Raw genomic sequence first — 11,616 nt, forward strand, 5'->3', positions numbered from 1 at the left:
CTCGGCAGCGAGGGTCTCCGTGGGTGGTTTTGGGGCAGGTGGTTGGTTTTTTTCAGTGAAGTACTTGAGGTCTGTAGAGATTTCGGAAATTAAGGAAATTCCTGTTTACAGAAAGATTCAACTTTATTTTCATGGGGGATATAAAAAGTGTGTTTCCTAATACACCTTACTGAACTGTATAGCAATGGATAAGCTTTTCAAACTTAAAGAAAAAAAAAAAAGCCAGAATCATACCCTTTTGAAAAGATGTGCGTGTACATATATATATTTAAAGCATAATATGGGAATGTATATTTTCTTGGTATTGATAAAGAACTTTTTTTAAAATACCGTCTTTCTCTAGAGCTTTAATTTGCCATTGAGAGTTAAGACAGCTATGTATGTGGGTGCTCTTGCACTTACACGGCTTCGGTTTTAAAATCGAACCCTGGGGAGAAATGATTTTTGTTGTAAATCTTAAGCAGGATGAAATGCATTGCTGACTCGGTCGTATGAAAATAACTTTTCTAAACTATACGATCCATATTTCTCGTGCCAGTGCAAATTTGGGGCATTGATAGTTATTTATTGAAACTTGAACACTTTTGGACGTTGCCTAGACCTTATTTTTCTAGATAACATGTTAGTAGTGAAAACGGTTACTTTGGCAAGAAAAGCTTTACTTTTTTTTCCTTCACTGTGTACATTCCAGTAGTGTTTGCTCTTTACGTAGTATAGTAACAATTCAGTGCTATACAGAAAAGGGCTCAGATTTGGGGTGGGTCAGCTATAAAGGTGGTAATTCCATTGTGTTCTGTTTGAATAAACTGCAGAAATGTTACGGAGAAGTAGATTTATTTTTCAGTAGAACTCTGTGTATCTTGCTTCTTGGTCTACTTCGTTCTAAAGAAACTTTCTGCAATACTCTAGAGGCAGGAAGAGTCAGCGCTAGAACATGAAATGTTTTTCTGGTTGGGAAGAATTGGCGTGATTTATTTCTTTGTCAAGATTTTACTAGTAGAAGAGCATAGCGAAGGAACTATTTCCTCTGATTTGACATAATCCTCAATAAGTTTCTGAAAGCTTTAGATCCCTTGCTCGGTACTACTGCCTACCTTGCTTCTGCTGCACCTGTGTATTTTGAGCATAGCCGCTAACGCAGCGCTGTCGAGCCCTGTGGCGTGGTGCAGTGGGAAGGGTCTGTCGGAGTGTGGCGGTCACCCCACCAGAAGCCCCCTCGGCGTGGGGGCCGCGGGCCGGGCCTGCTGCTGGGGGAGGGCAGGGCTTCTCCTGAGCAGATCCAGCTGCAGAGCGGGGCCTGCTCCCCTCTTTGAAACTGTGCTAACAACTCTGCTTGAACTCAGAGGCAAAACTTACATGGGGATATGTGTCTGTGCCAGCTGGTGAAAACAGGGGATTGTATGAGGAGCCAAGGGGGCATAGACATCTTTATGTGTACAAGCCATTGCTCAGATCTGTTAAACCCACTCAGGAGCTGTCAAACATCTCTTACTTCTTCTGAAGGCTACACTTGATGCTTTGAATTTCAAGAAGAATGGGATAGACTCACAGTTTTTCTTGCTTTTATTGGGGATACGTGAGTACTATCTGTTCAGAAAGTTGAGCTGCAGCAGTCAAGTGTGTGAGCTTTTTTTTTTTTAGTGCATCGTCATTCCTGGCACACATGTGAAATGACATGACAATGCATAGTAATTGTGTTATTGTAGCTGAGATGTTCTGAGGATATTTCTTTTCTTAATGCATATGCAAATTAGGTAGAAGCCATATTAACCATTGTATAACTGTTTAATCATGTCACCAGAGCCTTTTCAGTGGTTGAAACGATTGCCTGTAACAGTACTTTCTGCTGTTAGAAATACTAATGAACAGATAAAAAATTCTTTTCATCTTAACACAGGTTTAAAGACTTCTTAAAGGCATTCTGAACCGGACAGCATACAATCTATAGCACTGCCTGTTATATAATAACTGGGTGAAAAATAACTGGTTTTTACTGTGTGGCAGGCATCACCTGTCTGCAAAGATGCTGTAAGACTGGAGAAACCGATACAGATGTTTTTTCCCCCCACACTTAACACGCTTTCTCTAGTGAGAGAGGTAATGCTGCCTGGTAGATATATTGATGTGAGATGCTTAGCTTTACTGTATATGTAGTGAGGTGGGTTTTTTTTCTAAGGAATCCTGGAAAAATTCATGAAACTTGCGTGGGTGGACACTGCTGTTTCAGTTCTTGTATTTGCAAATGAGTGTAGGGCTAGGTAAAGATCTTGCGGTAGGACACGGGACAGTGATAAATACAGCTGTGCAGTACTTGTTCTTTACTTGTTTTACCGTTTCTGGTCAGAGTAAATTAGCAATGTCAAAAGAGAAGCGGGGGATCCATGAGACACAGGAAATCACTGCAATTCCCCTTCCCAGCCAAGGGTAGGGCTATCATGGGCTATAGTCTGGCAGGGTTATAACTACCACCCTCTTCAGCATGGTAGTTTTAAAGCTGGAAACCACCACACGTAACCTCTCTCCCATTTGAACTTTCTGCAAGAGCAGTCCTGCGTCCAGCCTCCCAAAGATCTCCTGTGGTAACTTCTTTGATAGCCTGCTTTACGTTCCAGCTGACACCTGTTAGGTGGTAGAAGTGCTGACAGGCCAGCTCTGTTACCCTGATGACTGACGAGAGGTTACTAGTGAGGCTGGTGGCTCCAGCTCTCTGCCGGAGGCTACTATTCTGGTAGTAGAGTTGTCCAAAAGAAATGTGTTTTCTGTAGAGTGACAGGTTACCTTCATAAATGCCTTCTTTCATCTGGTATTTAGGCTAAGACACAGGATCTAACACTGACGTGACCAAAATCTGAGAATAGTGGGGGGTGGTTGGGTTTTTTTCCCTATTGATTCTGCTAGAGGTTGCTGCACCGATAGCAGAGATAAGAGTGGATAGCCTAAGCACCCAACAGTTTAAACCAATATAACAAGACTCAGGAGTGCTTGCCTGCTGCAGCCGTCAGGCTTGATTGTTACTGTCTTCTAAAATGTATTAGTACTCTGGCTTTTACCCCTGCAGTGTTCCTAGATCTTTGAATATGGCTTATTTATTTTGTCCTGCCTTTTTTCTTCAGTTTGTTGCAGCATTTTTCATGTCTATTTCTTTTAGGTTTTGATTTTCTGCCTAAAACTTTGGTCACTGTGAGATGTTAAAAGATAGATACTGGGTAAAAATTTTCCAGACTGTTTATACAATTTGCATCAATGTAGCTCCTTTTCAGTAACTGCAGGCAAGTTGGCTGTATAAGTGTCACTGTTAAAAAAAAAAAAAAAAGTTTATGTTCAGTGGAACCTCAGCACTTTTTAGTGTTTTTCTTCATCCTTCAAAACTGTACCATGTTTTGTTATACTTGTGCACACTATTCGCTAGTCCTTACAAAGATTCTCACTGCGTGACTTGATTTGCAGGCTACCCTCATGCCCTTCTGATCTGGTTTTGCATTCCAGGTATGAACCCATGACAAATAAACATCCCTCTTTGTTTCTCTGCCGTAGGTGTAATCTCTGCTGTGGAGATGATGCAGTCCCTTCCTTTGTCTTGTTTTGGTTGGTGGATGCTTGCTCCTGTGCACATCTCACTTGCTGCTCATCAGCAGATTTTGAACGCGCTTGAACCGATGTCTTGATCTAGATGTGAAGTGCCTTCTTATTTAGGTGCTAGAGCAAAATAGTTTAATTCATAAATGATTTTCATTTCTTTGAATTGTTATCAGATCTTTTCTGTCTTGGGGAGTAGGAGGAGGAGTGTTTGTGGTGAGGGAGGTCTTGTTCACTCCTTCCTTGGGCAGAGGGAGGAGCTCCCATCAGATCTGCCCCTGCTTGCTGTGAGTGCAGGGGAAGTACTCTGCTACGACTGGTTCAGATGATGTCATTACTAGAGAAGTTGATTGGTTTGCTCCCCAGCGTAGAAGGGGTAGTGAAATCTGTCAGTATCACAAGGCATCCAGACAGGTCCAGGTGGTTGGTGAGTGGTTCTTACCACTTTCACTGTGACTCCAGGGCGAGCCCATTTGGCAGGCTTAGGGAGCAATTCGCAAAACACAAGTACTTTGCATACCTTGAGACTGTAGGTGTTTGGGGGTGATTCTGGTGGTGGCAGTGACATTTTGTGATGAGCCTTTGATGGTCTTGCAAGAGGTAGATACCTCAAAGGATTTGTACTCTTCACTGCATGTCATAAATCACTATTGACTATCATGCACTGTTCAAGATCAAAGGGTGGCCCTACTACAATTCTCCATTATCTTGGTTTGTGTTTGTCATTACTGAAGGAAAAGTCATGAGGCATCCTTTTTTTTTCACTTAAATATTTGATCGACTGTGTCCGTCTCACCTTTGACAAAAGGAGTGATCTCCCAAAGTTAAGCCCTGGGGCATTCTGCAGTTTGCAGCTGTTAAAGTGGAAATTTTATTTGGCAACTAATTTCTAATCAGTTACATAGCTCAATGATACTTTCTGAATTATTGTATAGTGTTGTTCAGTGGTGTCTGAAGTACAGATGCATGCTATGTCTGAATTACTAGTTGTGCTGAAAATAGTGACTTGGCTGCCATAACCTGAGTCTTGGCTATTTGAATCCAGTAGCTCCTTAGAGAACATCTCTCTATATCTGAAATTAATATGCAAGAAAAAAAAACCCATCTGCTTGTAACATAAGTCATTCTTCAATGCATTTTATGTGTCCTTCTGCTTCTGGAGTGTAAGTTAAAAAAGAAAAAGCCATGAGTTACATTTTCGTTTATTCTTATGTGCAGCTGTAACTGCTGCTGGATAATTTTTCTCTTTCCTTACTTGATTCTCTAAGTTTCTATGTTTAGTGAGTAGACAAATTGGAGTATGACATATCTGTGTACATATTTGATTTGTACAAAACCACTTCAATTTTCCAAGTATTTTGTTTGCAGTTTTACTGTAGCCGAGAATGAGTGTTGAAGAGTTCCTAGGCTGTTTTGACACTCTTTGGTCGCTTCATCTGATTGGTATCGTGTGCAGTGACTGTGCATCTTCCAGCAGAGGTGGACAGTAAAATCTGTCAGGGATTCACCTTTTTTAACATTTGGCAAGACCTGTATCAGCAGAAAAAGCCTTGAACAGAAAGCATTCACAGTGCATAATAATCCTGCAAATGTTGACTGATCTTTCTAACGCCACAGCCACTTGCTGTGGGGCTGCATCAGGGTTTACTGTACCTGATGCAGTATGATAAATGTTCCTGTGACAAACTGCAGAATCTAAAGCTTCTTACAAACTTGCTAGTCTTACTGCATGTGGTGAAACTTTACTGTGAAGGTGTTGATGAATTAAGTCTGAATTTATGGAGACTTAGGCCGTTACAGTACATTATGGGAGACAAGAGGTCTTACTAATTCTCAGTTAATCCTGTCCTGTGTTTCAGAGGCCTCTCTTTTTATCCTGCCTATGAAGTGGCTTGCAGCTGTTCGTGCTGTGAAACTTCTCTCTTCATAATGGCTGGTAACTCAGTAACTCAGAGGTGGGGCAGAAGCAACTTCTGCACGAAGTGGTCATGTGTGACAAACTACATGTAGGTTTCTGAAAAACACTGCAACAGTGAGTGCACAGTGGAGAACCTGCTGTTGTCCGTGTGGTGCCAAGAGAGTCTAGAAACGTATACACCTAATTCATAACGAGGGCGGCTTTCCGAGACACCATCCTGTTGACTTGTTACAGGCATTTATCCTTGCTGCTTGCTTTAGTCTGGAAGCAGTTTTCCTAAGGTATTGCATACCAGAAGGTTTACTTTCTGCATCAGTATAGTCACAAACCGGATCTCTGCTTGGATGTTGAAACAGTCCACTGCATGTAGGTCAACCAGAATGCCATGCTCTAGCTGTCTTCGCAGGGTCCTGCTGAGGAAACAGTGACGGGGAGAGGAAGGAAACCAGTCTAGGATCTGTATCATCACACCAACGCCGTGTTTTGAAATGCAACTTTCTGTTGAGTAGTCTTGACAAAAGTGTGTCACTGATGTAAAAGCACTGAATCTTGGTCTTGTGCCTGCAGGGGACAGGGGTTCTTGTGCTGGAGTTCTGCTTTGGGTGGTATCCTGTCAACTCAGTGCCAGCCACTGATATGGGAAAAGCCAGCGAATCCAACCTTTATGAACAAATTCTTCTGAAGCACATGGATACCCGCAAACACACATCAAGGTGTTGTGCACAGACACTAGCATGCATAGAAAAGGGCATGGCCAAATGGAGGAACTGTCATGTTCTTAGCTGCAGTGGTACACGATGGGGCATCTTCATATTCTTTGTCATGGTCGAGTTCTCCCAGAAGAAAACTAAGCTGTAATTCTGTGTGTGATTGCAAGGTGATTTTTTAGATTTCTAGTCAAATTGGAGGACTGTCAAATCCTGCAATGCTAAATCAACCCAAAAAGATCATTTATTTTAAAGTCACATTTAGCCTTAATGTAATCTGAAGTGCTGCAGTTCATATGTAGTAATTTGCTGCAAAGGGAAGGTTATTATAAATAATGTTTGCAAGGGAGTCACCCTAAATAATTACCTACCTGCTGTTTGCTTTTCTGTCTGTTATCAGAAGGTCTGTATCCATAGCGTGGTTAGCTGTAAATTGAGCTTTGCTCTGAATTTCTAGTACTAGTAACAAACACAGTCTGCAATAGTTTAAGGAGTATGTGTGCTGGCTAAATGGCTTTTCTGGAGGAATTACGATTTCTATAGGAATGCTTTGGAGTGATGGTTGACTGTGAAGCCTTGCTAACACATGGAGATAATAGATATGACCAGTTCACTGTGCACTAATAACACTGCTAGATTCTGGTATTTAGCACACTGCTGGTAGGATTTACTTCTACCGTTACTTACTGGTTAAGAACTAGTTGAGGGTGGAATTGTAAGCCGCCTAAATAAAGTCCACCCAGTCTGGAGAGCTGTGTCACTGGAGATCAGTAACAGACCCTCCATCCCGTCCCAGAAAAAAACCCTTTGGTTGCAGTCTTTATTTTGATTTTGGTTTTGCAAGTTTGGTTACTTTTGTAGATTAAGTCCTATTTTACTCTTCCCTTGAAATTTATTTAAATAAATCTGAAAACCTTTCTGCTAAGTACCTTGAAGCATCTCTTGCAATTGTTCAGTTACAATCGGTGAGATTGTGGTATGACTTCTCTCATAGATGGAGAAAGCTGAAGCTGTTAAAACTCAAGCTTCTCACTGCATCCCTGTTCTTAGACCACAGACTGAACATTCGAAAAATCATAACCAGTAGCTTGAACTCTGTAGAACTGTTCGATACCATTTTCTTGTCCTCTCCAGAAAGCTTCTCACCGCCCTGAGGGATGTGTGGCCTTCCTGCCCAACATGGAAAATTGACCTTTAAGAATGAACAGTCTTAAAAAAAAAGGCTTTTATAGTCTTGTGGTTCACGCTGAGCCTTTTGAAGGATAACATGCTGAGCTTGAGAACCTTTCCCACACCTCTGTTTCATAAATCTCCGGATTTTCCTGTAATGCAGGACACAAGCAATGTGGTGGCATAGAATAAAGTTAATGGACTGTTCCAGAGAGCATATTTAGGATACCCTCCTTCTTTTTCCCTAGTAACTGCTAGGGAAAGATACCAGTAGAATATACTGGTATAAAACTTGCCCTTATTAGTGAATAGAGCCAAAGGTTGAACACTTGGTTGTTTTCAATTTTTACCGTCTTTTAATATCCTTCATGGAGGGGTGACAGAAGTAGTGGGAGAATACTGACTACTGGAGAGTTAAATAATCTTGTTATATATAATATGTCACAGAAGCTATGGCCATAAGTAGCTAGGACACCTATTCTATTTACAGTCTGCAAGATGTTCCCTTCAGAACAGGGATTCATAAAATGCTGCCTAAGTGTCATTACTAGTCCAAACCATTTTGTGCCAGTTACTAAAATGGTATTGTAAATCCTTGCGATGTTTGAAAGTCTTCTGGGTACACTGGAACTGAAATCACAGCACAAGCTGGTATGTCTGTGGTATCTTTGTGGTATGATACCACTTTCCCAGCAGACCAAAAGTGTGTAATAAAGTACTTTTTTATTCCTTTCCCCATGGTAATAGTTAGAGATGATAGTTGGAGGAATCAGCAACAGTAAGAAAAGAACGAGGAATCCAAGGAAGAAATAAATTTTATCTCCGATACAGTATTTAATGGTAATATTTATTGTATGTTTAAGTGGCGGAGAATTAAGATTGCTCTTCAGAATGCTTTTTAGCTTATTTTGTTTTGTTATTACTGCTTAAGTGTTTTCTAAACTTCTCTTCTTTGGAAACCATGCTCCTCCCTGTTTGGCCTGATGACTAGTAATTTCACACTTACTCTTATTTATTTAAAGCCATGGCAACCACCATACTGAAATGTCATCAAGTAAAGTCCAGGTCTGAATGCTGACTGATGATGCAAAGGTCTGCTCTCTAATAAAATGCGGCCCGTGAAGGATGAGCTCCAAAAGGCAGCTACGCCCTGTCTTCAAGCATTTGCTCTAATTTCAAGGCTTTCCTATGTGGTGTTGCTCAACATGTAGGAAAACAAGTTCTTGCGAGCCCCTTGAGCATTCCTCTGTATGTAACAGATCAGATATTCAGGCTTTGTTAATTTTTTCCTCCTCCCCTCCTCCCCCCCCAAAAAAACCCCAAACAACAAACCAAAAAAACAACCCGGAACAAAAGACCCAACACAAGCAAATCTGGGAGAATTGTTTCGCTTTGTTGCAAAGCACTATTTGTTAATTACAGAGACACTTAGCACAGTTCTGACATGTGAGCCATCAATGTAAAAACTTGCACCAGTGATTTTGCTTTGGTTGTGCTTAGCTACTTTGTAGGGGACAAAGGGAAGGGAATAAGTGTTGCAATATAGTATTGTGCAATTCCTGGCTTTCAAATAGAAAATGATGAGCCAGTCTGCATAGGCCTCTCACCCACCCGAATTTGGCCACTGATTCTTACCACTCCTACTCTTCTTAATTAGGAATGGGTCTACTGGCTTCTTAAGGTCAAAAGGAGAGAAGGGTAGAGACCTTCAGAGAGGGCAGTATCAGGGCTGTTCTGCTGTGAAAGGCACTGAGCCTCCTGGGCCCTAAACCAGAAGTTAATCTGTTAGATTTCCTCTAGTTCATGGTGTCTGGAGGTAATCCTTAGGCTCCCTATGCTGGGTCTTACCAGGAAAGGCGGCTGGGTCTGCATTGCTGAAAAAGTCTCATTGGTAAACTAGCTCTTCAGCTTTCCGTGTTTTTCAGTCTGTGGAGTTGTAGGACATTCTTCCAGGACAGTTTCTCTGTCCTGGGATGGCTCATCTAGGGCTGGCTCATTCTTCCTGCAGTTTCTGCCTAGGCTGAAAATCTTTCTGAGGTTTAGGGGACCACACGTGTGCCCTCACTGTGTGGTTTTCGTGATGGCTAATGTTATATTGCTCGAAACAGACCCCCTGAGAAAGGAGCAGCTCCGGATAGGTGCAGACCGGGAAAGATGAAATCCATCATTCTTTGAGCAATATGACTTTGCATCAGTTGAATAGAGCAACCAACTCCCATCAGCTAAAAAGGAGAAAGCTCTTGGGCAATAGGACCCAGCTTGAAAGCGCTCAGTGGTTTCTGGTGCCTGGTTCTTGCTGAACGTCCGTGATGGAGAAAACTCTTAATGCCCTGCAGTACCATAAGCCTTGCAGTATCGTGGGCTGGGGCTGCTGCTAGGATCACCCAAGTCCTGTGGTCCTCATTGGGATTACAGTCGTGCCACATGCTGATCAACGGACCAAAGGGATCTCCTGAAAAGGAGAAGCAGCCCCTCCCTGCTGGGTAGCCACCAGCTCTCTTTTTTTGTCCAAAAGGAGAAGTATGAGCAAACTGCCACTTCCTACAGCTCTCTAATCCAAACTGGTTCTTCCCAGGCCTTCGGGCATGGCGCTGAAACTTTCTCATACAGGATAGCTGTTCAAAACGAAAGGTGGAGACAGAGCAGTTCAGATTTGGCTTTGCTCTTCCAGCAGCTTGCGTGCAACTAGTTGGTGGGTGTTTGTCTGCCTACATCCTTTCTTGGGTTCTTGTAAGTTGGGTTTACGTGTACCTTCTTATTCTGCCTTATTAAATTAGCTGGCACAGAGGAAGCCTCTGAGAAACCCTTTCAAAATCTCTGCTTCAGGAAGAATTTTAAAAAATTACAGTATTTGAATAGATTAAAAAAAACCCAAAACAACTAACAACAAAACAAATGACACTGTATGGATACAGAAATACTTCCCCCTTTTTTTAAACCTGATTATTTTTGGGAACTCTTCAAAAAGGTGTGCTGGCTAGGACATTGCACACAGGTGGAGGTAATAATAATAATGAAACAAAATTCAGTAGCTACTCATTTGCTGGATTTGGTCAGGAGAGGTTTATCAAGGACACTTCTGACAGCTTTTTTTCTGATGCGGTGATTTTTTTTTATGTAAACAGAAGCTACAGGGCTTAGTAATATACAACTGAGGATTATGTCCATTGTAATTTTTTTATGATACTTTTACAAACTATGTAGTATTATATTCAAAATACTTATTTCTGAGACAAAGTGGGCGATATTAGTTAGCATCTTGCACTTGATTAAATGTAAAACATTTTCTTAATTTAGTGATGTGTTTAGGAGAATACTGTAACTTACTGAATATACAACGGTGATAACTGTGTTTACAATCATTTTCCAATTCCTACTGTTCAGTGGTAGCCAACTTGTTTAAGAATTAAAAGTAAGGCATACTGCGATCGGCAATCTTGGAAAAATTAATTCAATGCTGCTACCGCTAAATACTGTGGGATGGATACCATGGGTTTAAATGGCAGCAGAATTGTATTCCAAGCCTCTGTCTTAAGTACTTAGGACTAAAAGGCGACTTGCCTTGTGCTCATTTATGTATCCCTGTGCGTAGTACATCAGTTAGAAATCTGTTAATGATTGATTTGTAACACTAGGACCTTTATGGAGATCACAGTGGTTTTTTTGTTTGTTTTTGTTTGTTTCTGAACAGACACTTAGACATTTTGGAATGTATAACATTGATCCTTGTGCTGGAATTGTTTACATGCAAAAAGGTATTTATGATTTTTTGCAAACTGCAATGTGCAATTTTGTACATGTGTTTTAAACTGAAGAGTTTATAAGGAAGATATTGTATGTACAGTACTTGGACATGAGTATTATTTCTTTGATATAAATATCTAGAGGAAAATTAAAATTGCTTTATATTCATATTTTTGGCTGTGTTTTTCATTATTTCAGCAAGAAATTTAAAAGTCAGCTTAAGGCATAGTTGTCATTTTTTTGGAAAATCCAAGAAGAATTTGTTGATCTGGGCTCTTTTCAAAATATTTTTTAATCATGCTTAATATGGTGCTTCTTTCAATTGTATCAACATTTTGAAGTGCAAGGAAGGAAGAATTTTTTCTTGTAAAAATGCTGCTCTTCAGGATAACTTCCTTATATGCTAGAGCAGATGCAACTCAAAAAGTAAACTTTTAAAACGAGCAAAAGAGGAGAAGAGAAAGTCCAGCTCTGGTAACATCAGATTTCAGGCCATTACTA

This window comes from Aptenodytes forsteri, unplaced genomic scaffold (genome assembly GCF_000699145.1).
Source record: "Aptenodytes forsteri isolate BGI_AS27 unplaced genomic scaffold, ASM69914v1 Scaffold224, whole genome shotgun sequence".
NCBI classification, from domain to species: Eukaryota; Metazoa; Chordata; class Aves; order Sphenisciformes; family Spheniscidae; genus Aptenodytes; species Aptenodytes forsteri.